This window comes from Phyllostomus discolor, chromosome 1 (assembly GCF_004126475.2).
Source record: "Phyllostomus discolor isolate MPI-MPIP mPhyDis1 chromosome 1, mPhyDis1.pri.v3, whole genome shotgun sequence".
Lineage (NCBI taxonomy): Eukaryota > Metazoa > Chordata > Mammalia > Chiroptera > Phyllostomidae > Phyllostomus > Phyllostomus discolor.
In genome coordinates, this window is record NC_040903.2 from 192,117,266 (window position 1) to 192,137,783 (window position 20,518).

Consider the following 20,518-nt stretch of genomic DNA (forward strand, 5'->3'; position numbering starts at 1 on the left):
CTCTCTGTCCTCCTCTGCCTTATTTTTCTCTATAGCACTTGTTTTCATCTGATATCTTTGTGTTTGCTTTTTAATCATCTCCCCCTCATGACACACACACACACACACACACACACACACACACAATGTGGGCAAGGGCTTTGTCTATTTTCTCCAAACCTGTATCCAGAACACTTAGAATAGTGCCTCCCATGTCACGGATGCTCCATTGGTACTAATCGAATGAACAAATAAATGGAAGTCAGTCCTCAGGGTAGGTGCAAACCAAAGGGGATATTGGCTGTGCCTACTGCTTTGTAGGACTTCAAGCTGGCCCAGCACTTGGGTCATTGCCATCAGGCAAACTCCTGAAAAACATACGGACCTTCCCAATTCTGTGGTGTGTGTCTGTCACTGACGTATTGTCAAACATGTTGCTGCCCATGCAGTGGAATGTGGTGATGGTTGTTGGAACTTGTTGCTAATGTAAGTGAAAGCAAAGAAGCAACAATGAATAATTCCCCTCCATGGGGAGTGTGACACAGTAGCCTTCGTGGAGGTTTCCAAATGGTTCAGCCCTCGTGCATGCACTGCTGCGCAATCAGTTAAAAACACACAAGCGAAGCTTCATGCCTGAGCCCCAGGTCCTGAATGTCTTTTGATCATCTTTCTCCCTGAAGGCTAGGTCAATTTGTAGGGAAAGGGCTTTGATAATTAACTTCTGAGACCATTGGAAGGAGTAGGTTATAAGACCATGAGGACCAAAATCCAGAAGAAATTTCACGGAAGGTGGTCTGGACTTAGAAATCACTCCCCAGTCTGCGTGTCTGCCTAGACATGGCCAACTGAGGGCTGACAGAGAAGGGAGGAAAGGAGCATGCCCTTGAGGGTTATCTGATAGGTTGTGTTTCACCCTCCCTATGTTTGGGGAAGTACCGGGGTATTCAGTGATCTGGGTTGTAGGCTTGGCTTCCTTCCAAAAAGACCACCACCCATCTCCCTTTACACGCATGGACTTACTTCGAAAAATCCAAGGATCTGAAAACAAGTCACTTCAGATCCTTCCATGTGAGGACCCAGCTTCTGGTCTTCTGTTTCAAGACCTTTGTGCAGCTGCTTCCAAACCTTGAAACTCCCCCAGTGCCCCCAACCAGCTAACGCACAGAGATGCAGGCCCCACCAGAGTGAGTGGAAGGAGGGACCTCTTCCCTTGGCGCTGGAGCTTCTCAGACAATGAACCAAGGCCACTCAGAGATTTCTTTGATTCCTGCAGCTCAAGGACTCCAGCAGGACCCCTTGATCAGAGGCAGGACACCAGCCCGGGCTGCTCTCTGACTGCACCCTGGGAGCCGGGGCTCTGTGTTTGAGGGGAGCATTGCCAGATTGTGCAAATAAGTATAGAGATCATCCATTTCAATTTGAACTTCAGATAAGCAGTGGATAGTTTTGTTTAAGTATGTTCCATAAAATATTTGGGACATACTTATGCTGAAAAATTACTCCTCGCTTGTCTGAAATTCCAACTGTATCACGTGTTCTGTGTTTTATCGGGCAACCCTAATTGCACAGTTCAAACACACCAGCAACTCCCAAATCAGAGCAGCCTCTTGCCTTAGTCATCCCGAGGCCTCTCCTGGCCCCCCTATCCCAGGATAAAACAGGGCCTGGGCTCCAGCAGCCTCTCATTAGCCCTTCAGATTTATCCCCTGTTCTCCTTCAGTCCCTGCAGGGTTCTGGACGGCAGTGGACATGGACATCTTCTGGACAGTTGTTGGCATGGTGGAAACCATATTCGGGAGGCCCTGCCGCTCTGCCCCACATCCTCGCCTCCTGCTCACAGACCAGCCGGGTTTGGCCGGAATGCAGTGATCAGCACATGTTGGTCTCCCAGGGTTCGAACCCCACTGCAGCCTTGTACTAGCTGTGCGACCTTGACATTCTTAGCTCCCTACCCCTCAGTTTCCTGGGAGGCTCTTAGAACAGCGGCCAGCACGGGAAGACACTGTCATACGCACATGTGGGTTGTCTTCAGCCCCTGCTGCCCCTCTGAGTGACTCCCTCAGTCCCCCCCACTGATTTTGTTCAGGCGTCTGGGCAAGAACACGGTGGTGGCCAGCTTCTAGATGCTTCTCTCTTCTTACCTCGATGGATATACCTGCATGACATCCTGAAGGCCAAGTTTGAATTTTTGGCAGAGGCCTTGGCGTTCCACACTAGAACGTGGCCGGCTAAAGACAGCCAGGTCTGGCCTGGCTTCATACCCAGCTCCATCCTGTGCTAGGCAGGGCCTTGTGCACACACGTGTGGACACTCAGCCCACATGTCCAAGCTGCACATCCACACCACCCCCCAAATGTCACCTCTTGCTCACCCTTAAGGCCCACAGGTATGCACATCGTAACACAGTCCACCCTTGTTGGCAGGATAGACTTGGGCGAGAGACCTGCTCCAGCCTTTGGGTTAAGCTCAGGAAACTTGGCAGGGAACTCCAGTACCCAGAGCAAGGTTTAGCAGCATGGTACGTGTGGGCTCTTTGTGGACATGGCCTTTTAACCCACAGATGCCTGGCCCATGGCTTCTGGGCTGTGGCTGAAGGAAAGCCAGAGCAGACCCCTAATGTAGGGGCCAGTGCCCGGTGGGAGTGAGGGTAGCTGACGAAAATGGGAAGGAGGAGCCTCGGAGGTTTCCTAGAAGAGTCTTCAGGATGCCCAGGCTCCTCCCTGTCCCGGCTGGGTGTCTGCCCAACGCCTCGTGCCTCAGGGTCATTCAGGTGCCACTGTCTCATGACACAGGAGGGAGCTTGTTTCCCTCCTCTCACACTCCCTGACTCTGATCCCCACCAGCCTGTGCCACTTGGCTGGCCTCCTTGGCAGAAAGGTGACAAAGGACCTGTCTCTGGAGAGTTAAATCCCTCGGCGAGAACCCAAAGCTCCTCCGGACCACATGAGGCAACGGCAGAGGTCCTGGCCTCCAGTCACTGACCTGGTTTCCTCTCTCTCACCTCTCACTGCTGGGGTGTTGGTGGAAGTCATTCAAAGCAGGCCCATCGTTCTTCAGAGAAGCAGGTGCTATTACACTGCTTAGAGCATGCCTCTCCTCTCCTCATGCTCCGCCCCACCCCCACCCCCCAAGTGCACCAGCCTTCTCAACTGGAATGTACCTTCCAGTGTCCCGACGTCTGTCTTGACTCCAGCCAGCTCACCTCCTCCCCGGGCTTCTCCCTGCTCCTAACATCTGCTCACCTGCTCATCTATTCCTGGCTCAACTTTTCTGTATTTCTGTCCAAATCCCTTTCATCTTTCAAGGCTCATTTTAAGCTTCACCTCCATGATACTCCTAGGACTCCCATTAACCCTTCCCCTGGTTTATCACCTGTGTTGTTTCCCACCTGGACCCCACATTTGGCCCGTGAGTTATATCCATGGTGGCACTTTTACCACACGGCATTATTATTCTCTCCTTGTTACATAAAAATCAAAGGACTGAAAAGGATCTTAAAGACCACCTAGTCCAATCCTCATTTTTTGAAGATGAAACTGAGGAAGAGAAAGGTTTCATAACTTAGCCAGACTGAACCTGCTGGAATTACACTTAAATTGCATTCAACCCTCTTGAGCCAATCCAGGAATTCCCTGTATTACCCTGAGATCTGTGTCACCCACCGGATGGGGTGGTCGTGAAGGGCAATCACGTGCTCTAGTCATTGACTGGCCAAGGGCGCCTCCTTGTTAACTGGCAGGAATGAGCCCGCAGTGGCAGCCCATGTCTGTATACCCCATTTTTTCAGGTTCTTTGCCATCCATTTGAATAGCCACCTGGCCAAAAAAAAAAAAGTGATTACCAAAGGTCACCCAGATTCTATCAGGCCAGACCAGTTCGCTGCCGTCTGCCAGTTTCTTCAGAAAGGAGAACCCAATTCCTGCCCCACCGTGGCAGGCGCCAACCCCTCCTGCTGCAGGTCACCATCATCATTTGCATGTTCATTTTGGAAGCCTAGAAGACATCTTAGCAAGTGTCCCCTCCAAGTTTCCCAGGGGCTGATGCAAAGCCCCAGGCAGAAGGTTGGTGGCCACCGCGGGAAGGGGACCGTGTGAGCAGCCGAGGAGTCACGACCGGAGGGTCCGGGTTGGAGCCCCGCTCTGTCAGTGGGTGGGAGCAAGGAAAACAGAGTGGGAGCAGAAGAGCCAGGAGCACAGGGGACAGGGCGACCTGCCCAAAGTAAGTGAGACCCCTGGACCACAAGGAAACTCCCCACTTCAAAATCAGCCAGAATAGGGCAATGCAAACATTTTTCTTTTCTCCCTCCCTCTCTGGTCGCCCTGCTCACTGCAAGGAAGAAAAATAGAATAATGAGCCTCGTCGGAGAGCGTCGCCCGAGCAGCTCCGGAAGGACGTGGGCAGACGCCTGGCTGGGCAGCTGACTTTCTCTGTTTCTGGTGGAGATTTTATAAATACTCAGGGAGTTTGATCTGAGGCTGGTGGCGGGGAGGCCAGGGGAGCGGCAGAGGGGGGAGATAACTCAGCCCACGGGGGTTCTTGGACCTCTCCCAGGCCTGCTTTTCATTAGTGTCGCCAAGGCAACTGCTCATCTGCTGCAGATCCCATCACGCCCTGCAAAGCATCCACAGCATGTTGCTCTTTTCCTTTAATAGTGAATCTGCTGCCATCAGCTTTCCTCTGAACTCCCTCCCCTTGCCCCGTCACCTTGTAGCCTGGGGAAGAGAAGATAATTAAGAAGAGAAGAGCTACAGTCCAGCTCTCTCCGGCTGGTCTGCCGAGGCAGAGCTGCCATGGTCCCTGTCCAAGGGCAGCAATTGGCCGGGGACCTCCACAGGCTGGGGGCTAAGGAGCCCTGGAGAACCAGCCTGCATCAGCACTCCAGTTCCAGTTCCCCCTCCGTTCTGCACACACAGCCTTGACTCTTATCTCCTCCCTGTCTGACCTGACCTTTCCCCTCTGCATGCACCTTTATTCTTAACCCATGCAAACATTTGCAGAGTTTCCAAGGGACGATCTCGCCAATCCTCATTCTGATAAGTTCCAGATGCCCACTGAAGTGCATGCCTGTCTCTGGTTTTCACCAAGGTGTCCAGTAGGTTCTATAAGGGTAGTGTCAGGGGAGGTAGAGTGTGGTCAGGGCAGAAAGGAAGACCCACATTTGCCAGGCAGTGTGAAAGGGGGTGCGTGGAGCCAAAGAGGGGATGGTTGCACTTTGGAGAAGAGACAGCCAGGCTGCATGATTGGCACGGCTGGGCAGGGAATGTGCACCCAGAGCCTGTACCCCCAGCATCGCCGCCACTCCCCTTCTCAGCACTGACCCACAGAACTCCTCTGGTCTATTTCAAGTCGGCTGCCTCTAGCTGTGAGCCCCGTGGAGCCACGGCCAGTGAATCCTGGTCTCTGATACATGCCAATGTCCGCACAGCCCTGTGCATGGGAGGCCATCAGCAATGTCTCTTGAAAAGAGAGACAAAGGAGGGCCATTGTCTGCGGAACACAGGGCCTGGGTTTTCCGGGTTGTCTCCGGGCTCCAGAGCAAACCTGAGCCCCAGCCTCTTCCAGCTCCTCCTTGCTGTGGACCGCAGGTCTCCTGAAAGACCTGCACTCAGAGCCCCTGAGCCAGCCCAGGTAGCTGCAGATGAAAAACCAGAGAAGACCCTCTCAGCTACACACGGAGCAGAACCAGGACCCCGAGTCGTCTGGGCTCAGACCAAAGCCGTGCCCACCTTCTTGCCTTTTGCTCCTTTTCCCACTGGGACGGGCCCTGGAGGAGCGAACCCAGAGACCCTCCGCTGGTCTGAGCAGGAAATTCCAGAGAGGTCAGCAGTGTGGTGGGGAGCTGGGGAGGTGGGGGGAGCAAGGGAGCGATTTCATCTCATCAATGCACCCCCGCAGAGGCACAGAATCATATCAAAGCCTTACCCTGGGCCTGGAGGAGCAGGACCTCCGCCACCGTCCACACCATACCACCACCGCAGGCCACCGCCAGCCTTTCTCACCCAAAGCCGATGCTGAGTTTTTTAGCACTCAGTCAAGGAACAGGGAGGAGTGAGACAATTAGCGATAATTAGGTGCATCGTGTAGCCGAACAGGCTGCACAGATGGTTTTTGGTCCCTTGAAGAGGCAGAGAAGTGCCAGCCCCCATGGCACAGGCAAGCGCGGGTAACGCAGCCTGGCTGCTCCCTGCGTGGTCCTGGGGCCTGCAGCGTGACCGTCATCCGGAAGCTGGTTACAGATGCAGGGTCCCAGGCTCCTTCTGAATCAGGGGATGCATTTTAATAAGATGGCTAGCTGATCGGAAGCACATTGGCAGGTGAGAACTGGAGCCCAGGGAGGAACACATATGGGTGCTTCCATCTCCAACCTCGTGGATTCCAATTCCAACTCTGTCGCTCAGTAACTGTGACGTGAGGTCAGGGAAGCACCCTCTATGAGCCTCAGCTTCCTCACCTTTAGAGCAGAGGTAATGTCACCTACCATACAGGGTTGAGGCGAGGCAGGGGCCCGGCACCGGTAGACTCTAACTCCAGTCATCCTTAGCAGCACAGAGCTGGTGGCTGGGGGAACGAACAGTCAGATCATTTGCTTCCCCCGAGTCAGCCACCCAGGAGTTGGGTTTTGGCCAGCCCTCTTGCTATGCCATTTTCATATTTTCTGGGGCCATTTATAGACCCCTGACCATGAACCCTAAAGCCTTTCATCTCCAGTCACACCGCCCCCCACGTGAAATAAGAGCCCAAGTGCCCTTGTAGGGAGGATGGATAGCTATGGGTGAAGGACCTTCGTGAATGTGGACAGGCCAGGTCGTGAGGAAAAGGAGACACAGCATCTGACTTTGGTAATGGAGCCTTATAAACGGCATGGTGGCTGTTTCCTACAAGCCAGCGGTATAGAGTCTGGATTTCATTTCTTTTACCATCCCTGCATTTTCTTGAGAGACGATAGGGTTCCATCCTCATGGGGCTGAGGTACTAAGCCACTTCCCTTTGTTTTGTGTTGGTGCGTTCTGTAGCTATAGTTCCCTGCACTTTCCCGGCTAATGTAACAGGAGCGCTGGAGAGACAAGCCGCTGGGGCCTGCTGGGACCTTGAGGTCTCCGTGAATCCTGGGCTCATTTTGCAGAGCTGCTTTCCCAACAGAGCTTGGCTGAAGCTGCTTTTCAAATTAGTTTGGGGGGCGGGGGGGGGGGGGGGGGGGGGGTTGGGCGGGAAGGGAGAGGGACAGCCCCTGGGTGTTCTGTGGAATGTGCTGGCTGGTGACCTGGCCAGCTGGGTGGGTCATTTAAATTCGCTAAGCCTCAGTTTCCTCCTAGGATAACAATGCTAATAGGAGAACCTCCCTGGAGTTGCCATGCAAGTCCTAACCTATTCCGGGGAAAACGGGATTTCTGGAGGATTAAATGGGGCGATACTTACAAAGAAGCTGGTACAGAGAGAGGCATACAGTCAATCCGTGTTAGCTGCTGTTTCTGTTCGAAGAGGTGGGCCTTGCACAGTTGGCCTAGGTAGAAAATCACAAGTAAGAGAGTGATTTCCATTTGCAAACAGAAAGCCCAGCTCCCCACTCTGTGCAAGTCAGCAACTGACCATCCCCTCCCCCACCTCCCCCACCTTCATTTTTTCTTTCCTTGGCTGCCAGAGTTGAGACATGTGGCTCACCAGGCTGCCCCGGTGAGTTTAAAGCTTTAAATAAATACATGCTCAAGATTGCTGTCACATCCCTGCCCCCACGACCGCTGCAGGCCCCTCCTGACCTGGGGATGGCTCTCCCTCCCTTCCCTCTCGCTTCCTCTCCTGCTGGAAGCCAGGCCCAGGCGGCGCCCTGGAGAAGGTATCTCCTCCACACACGTAAGCTGGTCCCAGGGGCCCTGCACAGGGTGGGCCAGGCTCGTCCTGATCCAGCACAGACTCTCCTCTTCCTGGGTTTGTTAGAAGCCTGACCAGGCCCCTAGTCTTATGACTTCAACAGATGTTTCTGCTTAAGCAGCCCTGGCATCTTTACGGCCTGTTTTTTCCATTCTTGCTTCTCTTCCTCTGTCCCAGCAGCCCTGAACGCAATTTGGACTTCATTTTCTTTCTAATGATTACAGGGATAGAGAGAACGTTTTTTTTTTCTCCCCCTCCCTCCCTTTTTCCTTAGTTCTTCAAGTCACACACACACACACACACACACACACACACACGCACATTCCACATGCATGCAGACCTGTGCTCATGGCGTGTGTTTGCTAGCGTTCACTGACATTCAGTTCACTTTAGACTCAGCCCTGTCTCACAGCCTGCCTCCCTGCCTCCACCCACATGTCACATTCAGCCCCCGCATACCCCACACATGTCACCCCAGGGTAACCGATTGGTGTGTCCTCCCAGTTGCTGATTCTGAAACCTCGGACTGGCCTCGGAGCTCCTGCCTGTCCCTCCAGTGAGGCAGGAAGAGCCTTGCTGTCCGTCAGGCTCCGTGGGTTGGGGAAGGTTTCGGTTGATTGATGGAGTGAGAGCTGAGACGCAATCTCCACACATCTCTTCAAACTGCCCAGCCAGCCAGGCTACCCAGACTCAGGTGGGGCCAAGTTGACAGTCGTGGAAAAATGGAACCAGTTTTGCACGGCCAGGTAACAAGCTTAAAACCAGTCTGGCCACTCTTCACATCAACACCCACATTCACCCAGCTCGCTGGCATGGGGAGGTGTTCCCCTTCGCCTGCCCTGCAGGATTTGGGGTCACCTGTCTCAGAGTTTGGTTCCCACAGCAAAGAAAGCCTGAAAACCTCAGGCGTTCACCTGAAGGTCTGTCCATGATGTAGGCACCTGGAGCTCAGAACCCCTTACTGCCTCCAAGACTGAGGAGTGGACCTGGATTCATCCTCTGGGCTCCCACTGGGGCTGTGAGTGCATCTACCTGGACTGCTAAATGTCGACACCACCTGCTGCCTTACCTGGGGTTAGCCCATTGCCTTGAGGAGCATCGGTCTTAATTTCTCCACGTCTCTGCAACATTTCTGCCCGAGCGTCTAAATACACAGGCTCACCTCTCGGGGTATGTTCAGAATTGAGCTAACAACTATCAATGACTACAAACTATCCCGTTGCTGACCGTGGAGGAGGGTGGAGCCTTCAGAATGTCCCATCTTCAACACTCTCACCATGAGGGCCCTTTCCAGGCGAGCAGTGGAGGGGTGGCTGAGCTGAGCCCATGGAGCCCGCATGAGGTGACTGCCCCACCCAAGAAGGGCCCAGCAGCCTCTGCCAGCCCTCTCCGTGTTGTGGTAGCATTGCATGAGCATCTCACCATAACGCTTTTCCTTCCTCCTCCCTACTGAAACAAGTTAAAACCCCGGTTCTAGTCCGTTAGTGTTTTGGACACTGAGTTGTGACACCTCCCCCGCAGTGGATTGAGGGAGGCTGCTCGGAGCAGTCAGCAACAGTGGAATGACCTTGGGTTCCAGGAGTATGGGGACACACAAGGACAAGGGGAAGTGGAGGCTGGAAGAAGACCCAGAAGTAGGAGCCAGGAGAGTGATGGTCCTCCACGCCAGGACCCACCGGGGAAGGGGGGCGTGCCGAAGAGCAGCCACACTCCTGGAGCGGAGTCGTGAGGGCACCCCCTTCTGTTTGCTCCCCTTGCCACACATTCGCCCACAAAAGAAAGAGGGGAACTCTCTCCTGGGCTCCTCCCTCCGTGAGTCCCTCCAGAATTCCCCCCTGGCATGTATGCTTCCCCAGCAACAACCAGAGATCCCTCTGAAGGTTGAAATCACCTCAACACCAATAGCCCCATTGCTCAGGCACTTGCCTTTCCCCAGCGTTCTGCCTCGGCTGTGCCAAGCCTTCCTCATGTAAATGCTGGTGGGGGAGCTGTGGAAGAGATGGGGACTGCTTGTTGCATTTTTGCTGCTCCACAGGGTTCCCCACACAAGTATTTGCCACAGCGCCTTCCCACTTGTCAGAAGGGGTGCTGCTTGCAAGCCTGAGCCCTGGAGATGTGGGACTGACTGTCCAGCCACCCAGATGCCCAACAGTCCTCCTCTCACTCCCCTTGTTTCCTGTCTCTGCTGGATCCCGCTGGAGGAGTGGAGCCCTAAGAAACTGCCTGCCACCCTATCACTGTGTGGAACCAGGCAGACACGGGTGGCAAGTGGCTTTCGTACAGTCAAAGGGATGTTCACTCTCTCTGTTCACCGAAGGCCCTGTGCCCTGAGGGACCTGGCCAAGGCCTTCTCTCCAGACGGCTGTGATGCTGCGTCTCTCTGCACCAGCAGTGAGGAATGGATGCTCTCGGGACTCCCAGAGCCAAAGCCCCTCCCTGCATCAGAAGGCCCTGCTTCCATGGGCCGAGAGGGGGCCTTCCAAATCCCAGCAACCTTAAGTTCACTGTAAATGTGAGGGCGGAGGTACAGTGGGGCGGGGCTGGGGGGGCGTATGTTCAGTGGGGAGAGTGGGAGGGTATGCTGCATGGTTGTGAGGGTGTGAGGGGTTGTGTGTGTGTGTGTGTGCGAGTTCAAGGGAAAGAAGAGAGGAATGGAGCAGGTGGTTGCTGACTCTCAAAGGCAGGAATCTGTCCCAAGACAACAACTGAGTGGCCTAAAATGCTTTAAACATATGCGTCCCAGTTTTTATATAATCATAAGAATAATACTAATAATTTTGGGCTATTATTTAATGAGATCTTTCTCTGTGTCAAACACTTAGCACACACATGAGATACAAGTATTATTATGTAATTTTTCACGTGGGAAAATAAGCATTGCAAAGTTGGGTCAGTTGCGTATAATCATAGATGTGAGAAGTGGCAGAGCCAGGGTTAGAACCCTGGTTTCTGACCCAGAACCCAAAGTCTTCCACATGTCTATAGTGACGACAATGGTAACTACAGGAAGTGGCAATAAAGACCACCCACACCAGAGTACACCTGCCATGCGCCAGACACTGTTGTGAGTGCCTTACACAGATTTACTTAATTTATTTTTGCAAAACTCTACTTACCATGATCTCCTTGTACAGATGAGGAAACTGAAGCACAAAGTATTTTGGCCTTGATTTCCTTCCATGTAACACCTTTCAACACCTCTTGTGTGTTAGAGGCTTTGTGTGGGGCTCAGAGCTGAGTAAGACATCGATCTTATTTTCTGGGACCTATCGGCAAGCCCAATGCTGTGACCGTCCATCAGAATGGGCCCGGGGTAGGATCTCAGGACTTGAAATGGGGCATATCAGAATGGGCATCCTAGCATATCCTGGACAGATGAGCTGGCCAGAGGCCTCCGGAGCAGGAGCCCAAGCAGAGGAGGGAGACAGCATGCTGTCCTCAGACCGAGGCCCAAGCAGCGGGGCAGACAGAACCGAAGCCCTTTTATTCCGCCCTCGCTGTGGCTGTAAGGGCGGGACTCCAGGCCGAGCTGCTGGGTTCACATGCTCACTCTGCCCCTCCTTAGCAGTGTGCCTGGGGCAAGTTAAGGAACTCCTTTGGGCCTCAGTATCCTCATCTGGAAAATGGGAATAATAACAGCACCCACCGCATAGAGTTGTGTGGGAACTAAATGAGTGAACACATGAGATGACCTTAGAACAGGGCCCGGACCATGGGTGGCTCTCTGGGTCACCTTCCACGCTCTCATCAGCCTGGGGTCACGTTGGCTTTCTGAGGCTGAGGCAGGCAGAGGCTGCAGGTAGAGGCCAAGCTGAACCGGTGGTACAGAGATGAAAACTATGGAGGGCACCAGTGAGGGGCTGTCCCTGTCAGCCTCAAGGGGAGGGAGAGAGGAGATCTTGTGGGATGGAAAAGGAACTCACACCCTTGGTATAGCAGGTGGGCAAAAAGGCATGGGGTTCTTCCTTCTTAACTGCCAGAAGCCAAGAGGCAGGCACCTGGTCCCTGGGCTGGTTGGAAATGAAGACTTTCTCTGGGCTGGCATTTTCGGTGGTGCCACTGTTGTCCAATTATGGGCATGAAGAGAGGTTCCCGCTGCATTTACACAGCTTCTCAATCACACAGGACAGGAATATTGGTTTCTCTCCGGCATCCCCTCTATAAAATTCCCCAGTCTCTGTCTCCAGCTTGGAAGAAAGACAGAGGTGGCTGGGGGAAGTGGTGGAAGGCAGCCGTGTTCTGTGACAGTAAATCTTTCCCAGAAGCCCTGCTTGCTTTACTAGGAAAAGAGACAGCTGAGCTCATCCGCCGGGGCTGGATCAGCCTGGAAAGAATCCTTCCTAACCCCCAGAAGACCCCTCAGAAGCTTGGGAAAGGAATGGCTCGCTGGGGCGCTTTATTTGGGGACACGGGACTGTCAGGCTGGGCGAGGGTGTCTGATGACATATGAGAGCAACTGAGAGTGGAGGTCGGCCTTTTGAAAGTGGGACAAACATGTTTGCCTGAGAGGAATCTCGTGATTGCTCCGGCTCCTCGCCCCGACACTCTTCAGAGAGCGTCCCCTAGGACTCTCCTCCGTGTGCCTCGGGAACCACCATTTCCTCTCCCAGAAATCCCATTAAACCATGAGAGTGTGCGCGCCCCTATTCCTTCCCCACCTGTTTTTAATTTCTCACACTTCTTTGCACATTTCAACCCTAGTATGCATCACCACGACATTTTCCTTGAACTCATTCTCTCTCCACGAGGTCTTTCTCTACCAGCCACTCTCTGAAGCCACCGGGCCTCTGAGGATAACAAGGGGGTCCGGACTTTGGAATGAGAACGTCTTCCTTCGAGATCTCAGCATCCCACGATGGCTGAAGATGGAGGCATGGTCACTGGGATGAGATGCTGGCCATGGCTTGGGAAGCAGCCTGCTCATCTGGCCCACCCGCACCCAACCTCACAGGGGTACAGCACCTGCCCCTCACCTCACAGCGTGTTTCCTCCGTGGCCTCCCGCTGGGCTTAAGTGCCAATAATATGAAACGGGAGGTGTCTAAGGCATACCCCATGTGGCAGCTTGAGTTTCTTGAAACTGAGCTGAACTAGGAACTGATGGCCTAGATTTTCCCTCAGATTCTAAACTGAGAGTTTTCTCAGTGCCCATCTTCCCCCTCTGCCCAGGCCTACCACAGTCTTTCGGGGAACTCCCGGGCACGCATGCAGCCCTAGGCCTTCATTCCGTTCCACTCGTGGCTGTCCATGCTAATGGAGCAGAACGCTGACACCGAAATACTGCACATGGATGACGATTCAAAATGAAGTATGATTCAGCCAGAATGCATGCTTCCAGTTACTACTGACTTACCTTGCTAATTATAAGCTTCCTCTGCTATGACAATGAGCTTGTTCCCATTGTCAAAAGATGACCCAGGCCCTGGCCGGTGTGGCTCAGTTGGCTGGAGTGTTGTCCCGTAATCAAAAGGTTGTGGGTTTGATTCTCAGTCAGGGCACATACATAGGTTGCAGGTTCAATTCTTGGTCATGGAGGATACAATCCCAGTCCCGGCACATACAAGAGGCAACTGATCGATGTTTCTTTCTCACGTTGATGTTTCTTTCTCACATTGATATTTCTCTCTTTCCCTTCCTCTCTCCCTTCCTCTCTCTCTAAAAGCAATGAAAAATGTCCTTGGGTAAGAATTTTTAAAAAATGACCTAGGGTCAAAGGGGAAACAGTCAAGGCACCCTGTTTTGTCTGAAGTAATGCATCTATGACTAAGTGTGTTGAGTACAACTGCCTTTTCCCATGGGTGGCTATTTCTTTGGTATTAAAGAGATCTTCCAGGGCTACCGCCAGCTTGAGTAGATTAAGTTTGTGCTTATGTCCTGAGCAAGGGCTGTGAAGTCGGCTGTGAATTCAGCTGGGATGTAGTTTCTCTGGCCTGCAAAATGACAAATGGCTTTTGAGGAAGGACTAAGTGACTTGTGACCAGAACAATGGAGCAGCCTGAGTCAGTCTCCCCAGTGCATACATTATGTTATTTACAATAGCAAGCAATAGGCACAACCTTACTGTTCACCCACAGGGTATTAGCTGAATGAACATCCGTATGATGGAATCCTAGGCAATGATTAGAACTATGTGCTAGAAGAAGGCTTAATTTCATGGGAAAATGTTCACAACCTACCTTTAAAGGGGAAAAGACAGACTATAAAGCAGTATGCACAGGCTATAGGGGTCTTGTAAGGAAAAAAACATTGTGTGTGGTTTTTAACTAAAAGAATATGTATAAGAACATTAACCATGCTATCTCTGGGTAATAAAATTTGGCTTGACTTTTATTTTCTTTTTGGGGAGTTTGTCTCCATTTGTCAAATTGTCTCCCCTGAACGTTTATTGTTCCAAAATCAGGGAAAAGTTGGGTTATAAAAAGACGATCAGAGGGATCAGCAGATGTGCTTCCTGCTCCTTACCTGTGTCTGCTCTCCACGGCATACTGCAGGCTCGAATTGCTCGGCCCTCCCCACCACAGACACTAACGGAGCCTGAGGCCTGGAGCGGCCGGGGTCCTGGGCAGCGTTGCCAGGGAGAATTCCTGCCTGATAGTAACAGCTTTGGAAAGGTTTTGTTTTCACCTAGCACTGGGAATTAATCATACCAAAACTGTTATTTTTTTTCCTAATTGGGAATGAGCTTCTCCAAGAGATCGTAAATAAGTGGACAGGGGCTCATGGAGGGCAATTATAAACGTCGACAGCTGCTCCATGGGTTTTCAAACGTGAGTGTGATTCAGCCCTGCTCCTTGGCCTTTCTACAGTGTTCTGTCCCCTGGGCGTTTGAAAATTTGCTGTCACAGTGAGAGGGGAAGGGGCTGGGAGAACCGTGGTCCTTCTCCTTGCACAGAAGGACAATGAAGGACATGGGAGAGAACTAAATGCAGGGACTAAGACAATTCGGCTTTGTTTGTCCGGGTCATGGATGGTGGTCTCCATCAAGCAGCGCCAGAGCGTGGACGAAAGGAGCAGTGAATGAGCTCTGAGGAGGGAACAGGCGAGCCACTGCTGCAGAACAGAGGCCGGCCTCGGTGCACACCATTTCTGGCAAAGGTCTAAAGAACCTATCTAGCTTTTAGCTGCTCCTCATCACCACCTTCTTCCAAAGCAGAAGGGTCAAGGTCATCTTACTTCTCACCATAGGAAATGACACGGCAAGTGTTCTGCCTGTCCTGAAGTCACCATTCCCACCTTGGCGATGCACCTAGAATGTATTGGGGAACACCGCTATCCCCCCAGTCCACTGTTCTGGCCCATCAACTCTGCCACTCCAGGGGTGCTACATTACCTAACTCTGGTGCATGGTCAGATGGTGGCTTTTGTCAGTCACCCTGCCCTTGGAAAATTCATCTCCCTCTTGTATTGGAGAATTCCCCTTGTGCCTGTCATTGAGCCGATCAGGAGACCAAGGTTTCCGTTTTCTCAGAAGCAATTAACCAGCTGTTGCCATTGAGAAGCCTGTTCCTGGAATATTTCACTCATCCTTTTACAGCTGTACTGCAACCCCAGGAGACAAAGGCTGAGGCAGGGGCCCGAGTTCTCCCCAAGCAGAGAAGAAATGAGCTGCAGCTAGGCCGGGCTGTACACCAAGTCCGGGGCCCATGCCCACTCCACCTGCCACTGAAAGCATTTCGTGTCATCCACTCTTGATTGCCTGGGGACACCGGAGGGTGGCAGAGTGCAGAGTAGAAAGGAGGGGCCAGCTAAAGAGCACGTCCTCTGTAGAATAACAGAATAAGGCTCCCACCACCTGGCCCTTGATAAGACTCCTCAAAAAAAAAAGAGAGAGAGAGAGACAGCAGACAGACATAAATAGACGGAAGGAAGTCTACCCTACTACATCCATCCAGACCAGCTTTGCCCAGCGGCAGTATTGTAGCCAGTGAGGTTTATCCAAGGTGTAATCATTGTTAATTGAAAACTCTATCCTTCCAGCTCAAAAGAGGGAAAGATGCCACTTTTCAGACAGTTGACCCAGAAATGTAAAGAACTGTATTTCAGGGGGTGCAAACTGCACAGACTTAATGGAGGACCCTAGTAGAGTGTCACTGTGGGCTCAATCTGATTTTAAATCTAAATTCTCTAGGGCGAGTAGTTTCAAGGGAAGAGATAACTGCTTATGCACTAAGTGGTGCTCTCAGAAGGAAATCCTTCAGCCCTACCATCTTCTTACAGAAGATGATGAAGGTGAAGCTTTCAGCTGATATTCTTGTTAGACTATGGAAAGCACATTAACTCCAACCTCATTCATTCACTCACATGTCTGTTTAACAAATGTCTACTGAATACCTTATATGTGCATGAACCAAATGCTGTGCACAGCCTGCCACCCCCTCCAGGAGCTCGCAGCCTGGGAGGAGGGCACTCAGGGAAACTGAAATTATAATGGATTGTGTGAGAGCCAAAGCCAAGTAAGAAGGGGCCACAGAGCACAAAGGCAAGTGAGTGACAGCTTAGGCTGCCCACAGCTTCTGGAGGTGGCTCACAGTCAAGGAGACTTATAAGTGGAAGCTGACAATGAGAAGGAGTTTTCCAGGCAACTGAACTGTTCTGTAGATATGAGTGTGTTACACTCCGTGTCTGAGCTCCAGGGAGTGGCAGGGATACCACCACCACGTCAGGAGCATGGCTGTGTTCCTCAGCAGTGATCCCCGGTGCTCAGTGGCCCAAAGCAAGCCTTGATGTGTGGTGCAGCCAGGAGGCATCTCAGACCAGAGCCCTGAGGCCAGTGGCATAGTCATCCAGGGATGGCGCCTTCTCAGAAAAATGAGGGTCCAGCTCTATTTAAGTATGTAGGCAAAAATGCCTAGATGAAGATTAGATAGGGCCTGCACAAGGGTGGGTCGGGACTGGCCATAAGCCTCAGTCTTTTGATTATGCCCCTCGCTCCCTCTGCCTGCCCTATCGACCCCACTCTCACCCAAGCATCTACTGAATAGCTACTCATGGTTCAAGACTCAGCTCAGAAGCTGCCCCCTCCAACAAGACTTTCCCAACATTCCAGGTTCAGACAGCCATCCCCTTTCTTGCCCCACTACCACCCTTGGCACCTGTCCCCTCCTACCTGTCTCAGAAATCACTGCATGCATTTATTTACATGCCTGTCTCCCTGAGGGCAGGAGGTGGGTCTTTCTCTTCTCTGTGACCTACCTAATTGTCTGGCAAACTCGACTCCATTGGATGCAGGCTGCACGTGAGCTCTTAGCACACCTTGGAGTCTTCTAACACAGCAGAAGTTATTTTATTGCAAAGTCCTTCCCAATAAAATGGAAGAGTGTCTAATACCCCTGTTTCACATATAAAGAAACTCAAGTGTGAAGGGAGGCAACTCCATAACTGAGTGTGTGCGGGATCCAGGAGTGTCAATCCCAACCAGGGCTGTGCTAAGAACAAAATTCCTCAGAGCCCAGGCCACCCCAAATCAGGTGAGATGCCAAACAGACCAGAATCTTGCCGAGCAGTTTCACAGTGCTGGTCTCCAGCGTGTTCTGGAAGGTTCTCCTGGGCTGCGCCTCCCGAAGGTCGGGGCCGGGAGAAGACCCACAGGCCCAGGGCAGCATCAGGTTCCCCCTTTTCTGTCAGCAGGCATGGATGGTCCTTTAAGAAAATGGAGCATTATTATTTGTTTGTTTTCACAGTGACTCATCTGTGGTAACTGGGTTAAAGTCCACTTAGAGAAAAGGAGAACAAAAGACCTCCTGTTAGTGCTGGAAGTTTGCCTCTTAAGATATCACTGAGAGGAACTGGGAAGAAAAAAAAAAAAACGCAGCAGGGCAGAGGAAGCTGCAGGCCGTCGGGAACACAGCGGCCCTTTGGAAAGGCAAACACGGCGGCTTTCATCTCCCGCGCCCTATCTGGCTGGCCGCTCCCTCCGCCGCTGTTTTATGACCCTCAGCAGTGCTGGCTGTCACACACGGGCCAGCGCCCTCTTCCCACACTCCGTGAGCACGGGAGGCTGCCGCTGCTGGGGCAGCGTGGATGCATCTCCATGTCCAACCAACTCGGAATGATGATGGTGACGGACTGACACACAGGACACTGTGTGCCGGAGGCTGTTTTGACATGGTATCATCATTCGTTTTATAAACCCCCAGGAGGCTCGCAGGCTGCCCACCTATCCCGCGGCGGTAGAAGGGAGAGGCCGGGAGGCAGGCATCTGCCCCGCCCTCTCTGGGAAACCCGGGGCCTCGGTGCAGGTAGAGGAACCATGAGGCTTGCAGGCCCCACACCAAGTGGGACCACATTTCTGAGGGGCATGTCCCAGGGTGCAGACTTGGCCCATCTGACTCTAAAACCTGAGCACTCTCTTCAGATGAAGAAAGGCGGAGAAAGCCCAGACTTCCCATCTTCCTTCCCACAGCCTGCCTGCCATCCCATCAGCCCACCTGTGTTACACTGGCGCCCGTGGCCTTTCTCAGCCAGCTCTATGGAGACGGCATTCTCAGCCTTGGCCACCAGACGTGAGGGGGGTTGCACGGGGATTGCCCCCCCTCACCTGTGCTGTAGGAAGCTGGGAGTTCTCTGCTGCAAGGCTGCGGGGGAAGGAAGGGGCACAAGGAGAAGACAATTCCCTGAAAGTCCCAGGCCCTCCCTCCTTTCAGAGACACTTCCCACCCCCCTCTTCCTTCCCAGGGGTCTGTGGGACCCCAGAGATTAGGCCTGGCTTGTGGGTCCCAGGCCTCTGCCCTGCTGGATGGCTGGGCCTTCTGGGCCTCCCGATTCAAATAGTCAGCCCCAGTCATTCCATTTCCTGAATGAGACCTATTTTTGGTAATTTCCCACCAAGCACCAGGTATCCTTAAACAGAAACCTTAAGATGCAAGTGTTACTGTGCTAATCTAGCCCCTCTTCCTTCATGGATCTCCAGGTTCCGCAGCTCACAGGTGTGGGGAACGGCCTCCACCTGCTGTGATAGGCGCCCTAGGTGAGCGGCTCCGGTGCAGGGTAGGTCCTCTGCTTTTCTGCAGGCTGCCCCGTGAAGGTGAGGAGAGTGCTCACACTAATGAGCAAGGCCTCTGCCAACAATGGGTTGAGGGGAAGACTCAAAAGCCCATCCCGGGCTTCTCCCTTTGGCTGGCCTCTCGGGGATAAGGACCCCGGTGGAATCACGGGAGATTTAGGGCTTAATTAAACCCTGGCTTTGGGCCAACATGCCGGTGGCCCCTTGAATGTCCCAGGTCCACCCAAGTGGTGTAAACACTGGACTGGGAACGTGAGCCGTTTAGCTGATCCCACGAGAGCCGGTCCTCATTAGCGAAGAGCCTGCTCTCAGGGCTCGGCAGGTGCCGGCAGCCCCCACCCTGCACGCACAGAGTGACTCTAAGTTAGTGGTCCCCACCTCTGCACTCTCTGGAGCCACAGCGGGGGGCTGTGTGGACCATCTCCACCATTGGGACCCTATGTAAAAGGGATCCCTTACATTTCTTGGCCTGATAAAGCCCAAGCTCACCACCCAATGTGAGCAAATCCTCTTCCTAGTGGGTTGTCCTTGATTATTCTTTGCATTTAGAGATGATTTTGCTTCTGAGCGAATGCCTGGACCTTGCACAGCCTGAAGCATAAGGGTTGAGGCTACCCCCCTACTTGAGGTCACACTAGTGGATCGCTTGTGCGAGGCCACCCATGAAGTAGATGGAACAACTGCCCGCTTTCCTGAGTTTGGCGATTTTGTTGTTGCTTACATTCAGTGTTTGCCTGCAACCCTTGAGGACTCAGCAGAGCACGCTGCCTAGGTTTCCTTGTGGCCCGGGATTGACCATCCAAAAAATTTATTCCCTGACCCCTCACAGCTGGCTCTCCAGGGATCCCTCTGGAATTATCCTGCAGCCGCCACCTGAAGCATTGGACCCTGGAGTCGGTCTCATGGCCAAGGCTCGCCAGTAACGTGGGGGTCCTGGCAAGATGTAAGGGACCGAGAAACGATCTAGCAGCGGGAGGAAGAGAGCCAGGAACACACCTCCCACCCCGACTGGCTCTGTGACATTGGTTGTCGGCGTCACTCTCACCTGGGCCACGGTTTCCTGATGATACCTGCCACCGACTTCTCCCCAAAGGAGAACAGGAGAGTGAAATAATTACTGTTTATTGAGCACTTGGAGTTCTTTGGAGAAAGGCCTTCATAAATATCAGGCGTGATTAAAGGATAACAGTTTGCTAACTCTTAGAGGAAGTACTTAATGGGATCAGGGCTGAATATCTTGATGACTGAGTTTCATTCTTTACTGGGATATGCACGGAGCTCCCGTCACTCAGCTCTGCTGTCCACTCGTGTTATTATCTGAGTGTTGCTGTCGTTTTCATTTTATACGTAATAGCAGGTCCGACAGACGGTACCCTCCTACCACGCTTGCCCACTGCCTCTGCCCTCACAGCAGCTCCCATCCCCTCCACTCAGGTCACCAAGGCCCCCTCATTGTCAAGCCCAGTGGCTTTTTCTCATTCCTCACTCTCCCTGTCTTTTCTGGAGCGTGACACCAGTTAGTACCCCCTCCTCATCTTTGGAAGTTTTATTCTGTGGTTTCCTCAACCCCAACAGGTCGAAACTGAAATCGTCATCATCCCTACCCTGACCACCCTGTTTCTCTTCACAGCCTTGGGGCACCCAACCTCCAGATCTCCCTCTCCATCGCCAC

At 52.7% G+C, this 20,518-nt stretch overlaps 1 long non-coding RNA gene across 1 annotated transcript; it reads right to left on the minus strand.

The window, feature by feature from the left end:
• Window positions 1–262: 262 nt before the first annotated feature.
• Window positions 263–8,129, minus strand: LOC118497319. The gene is made up of 3 exons (XR_004899846.1): window positions 7,734–8,129; window positions 7,396–7,480; window positions 263–460 (listed from the first exon to the last, which is right to left on the minus strand). It is a non-coding gene; the product is annotated as an uncharacterized LOC118497319 (long non-coding RNA).
• Window positions 8,130–20,518: the final 12,389 nt, after the last annotated feature.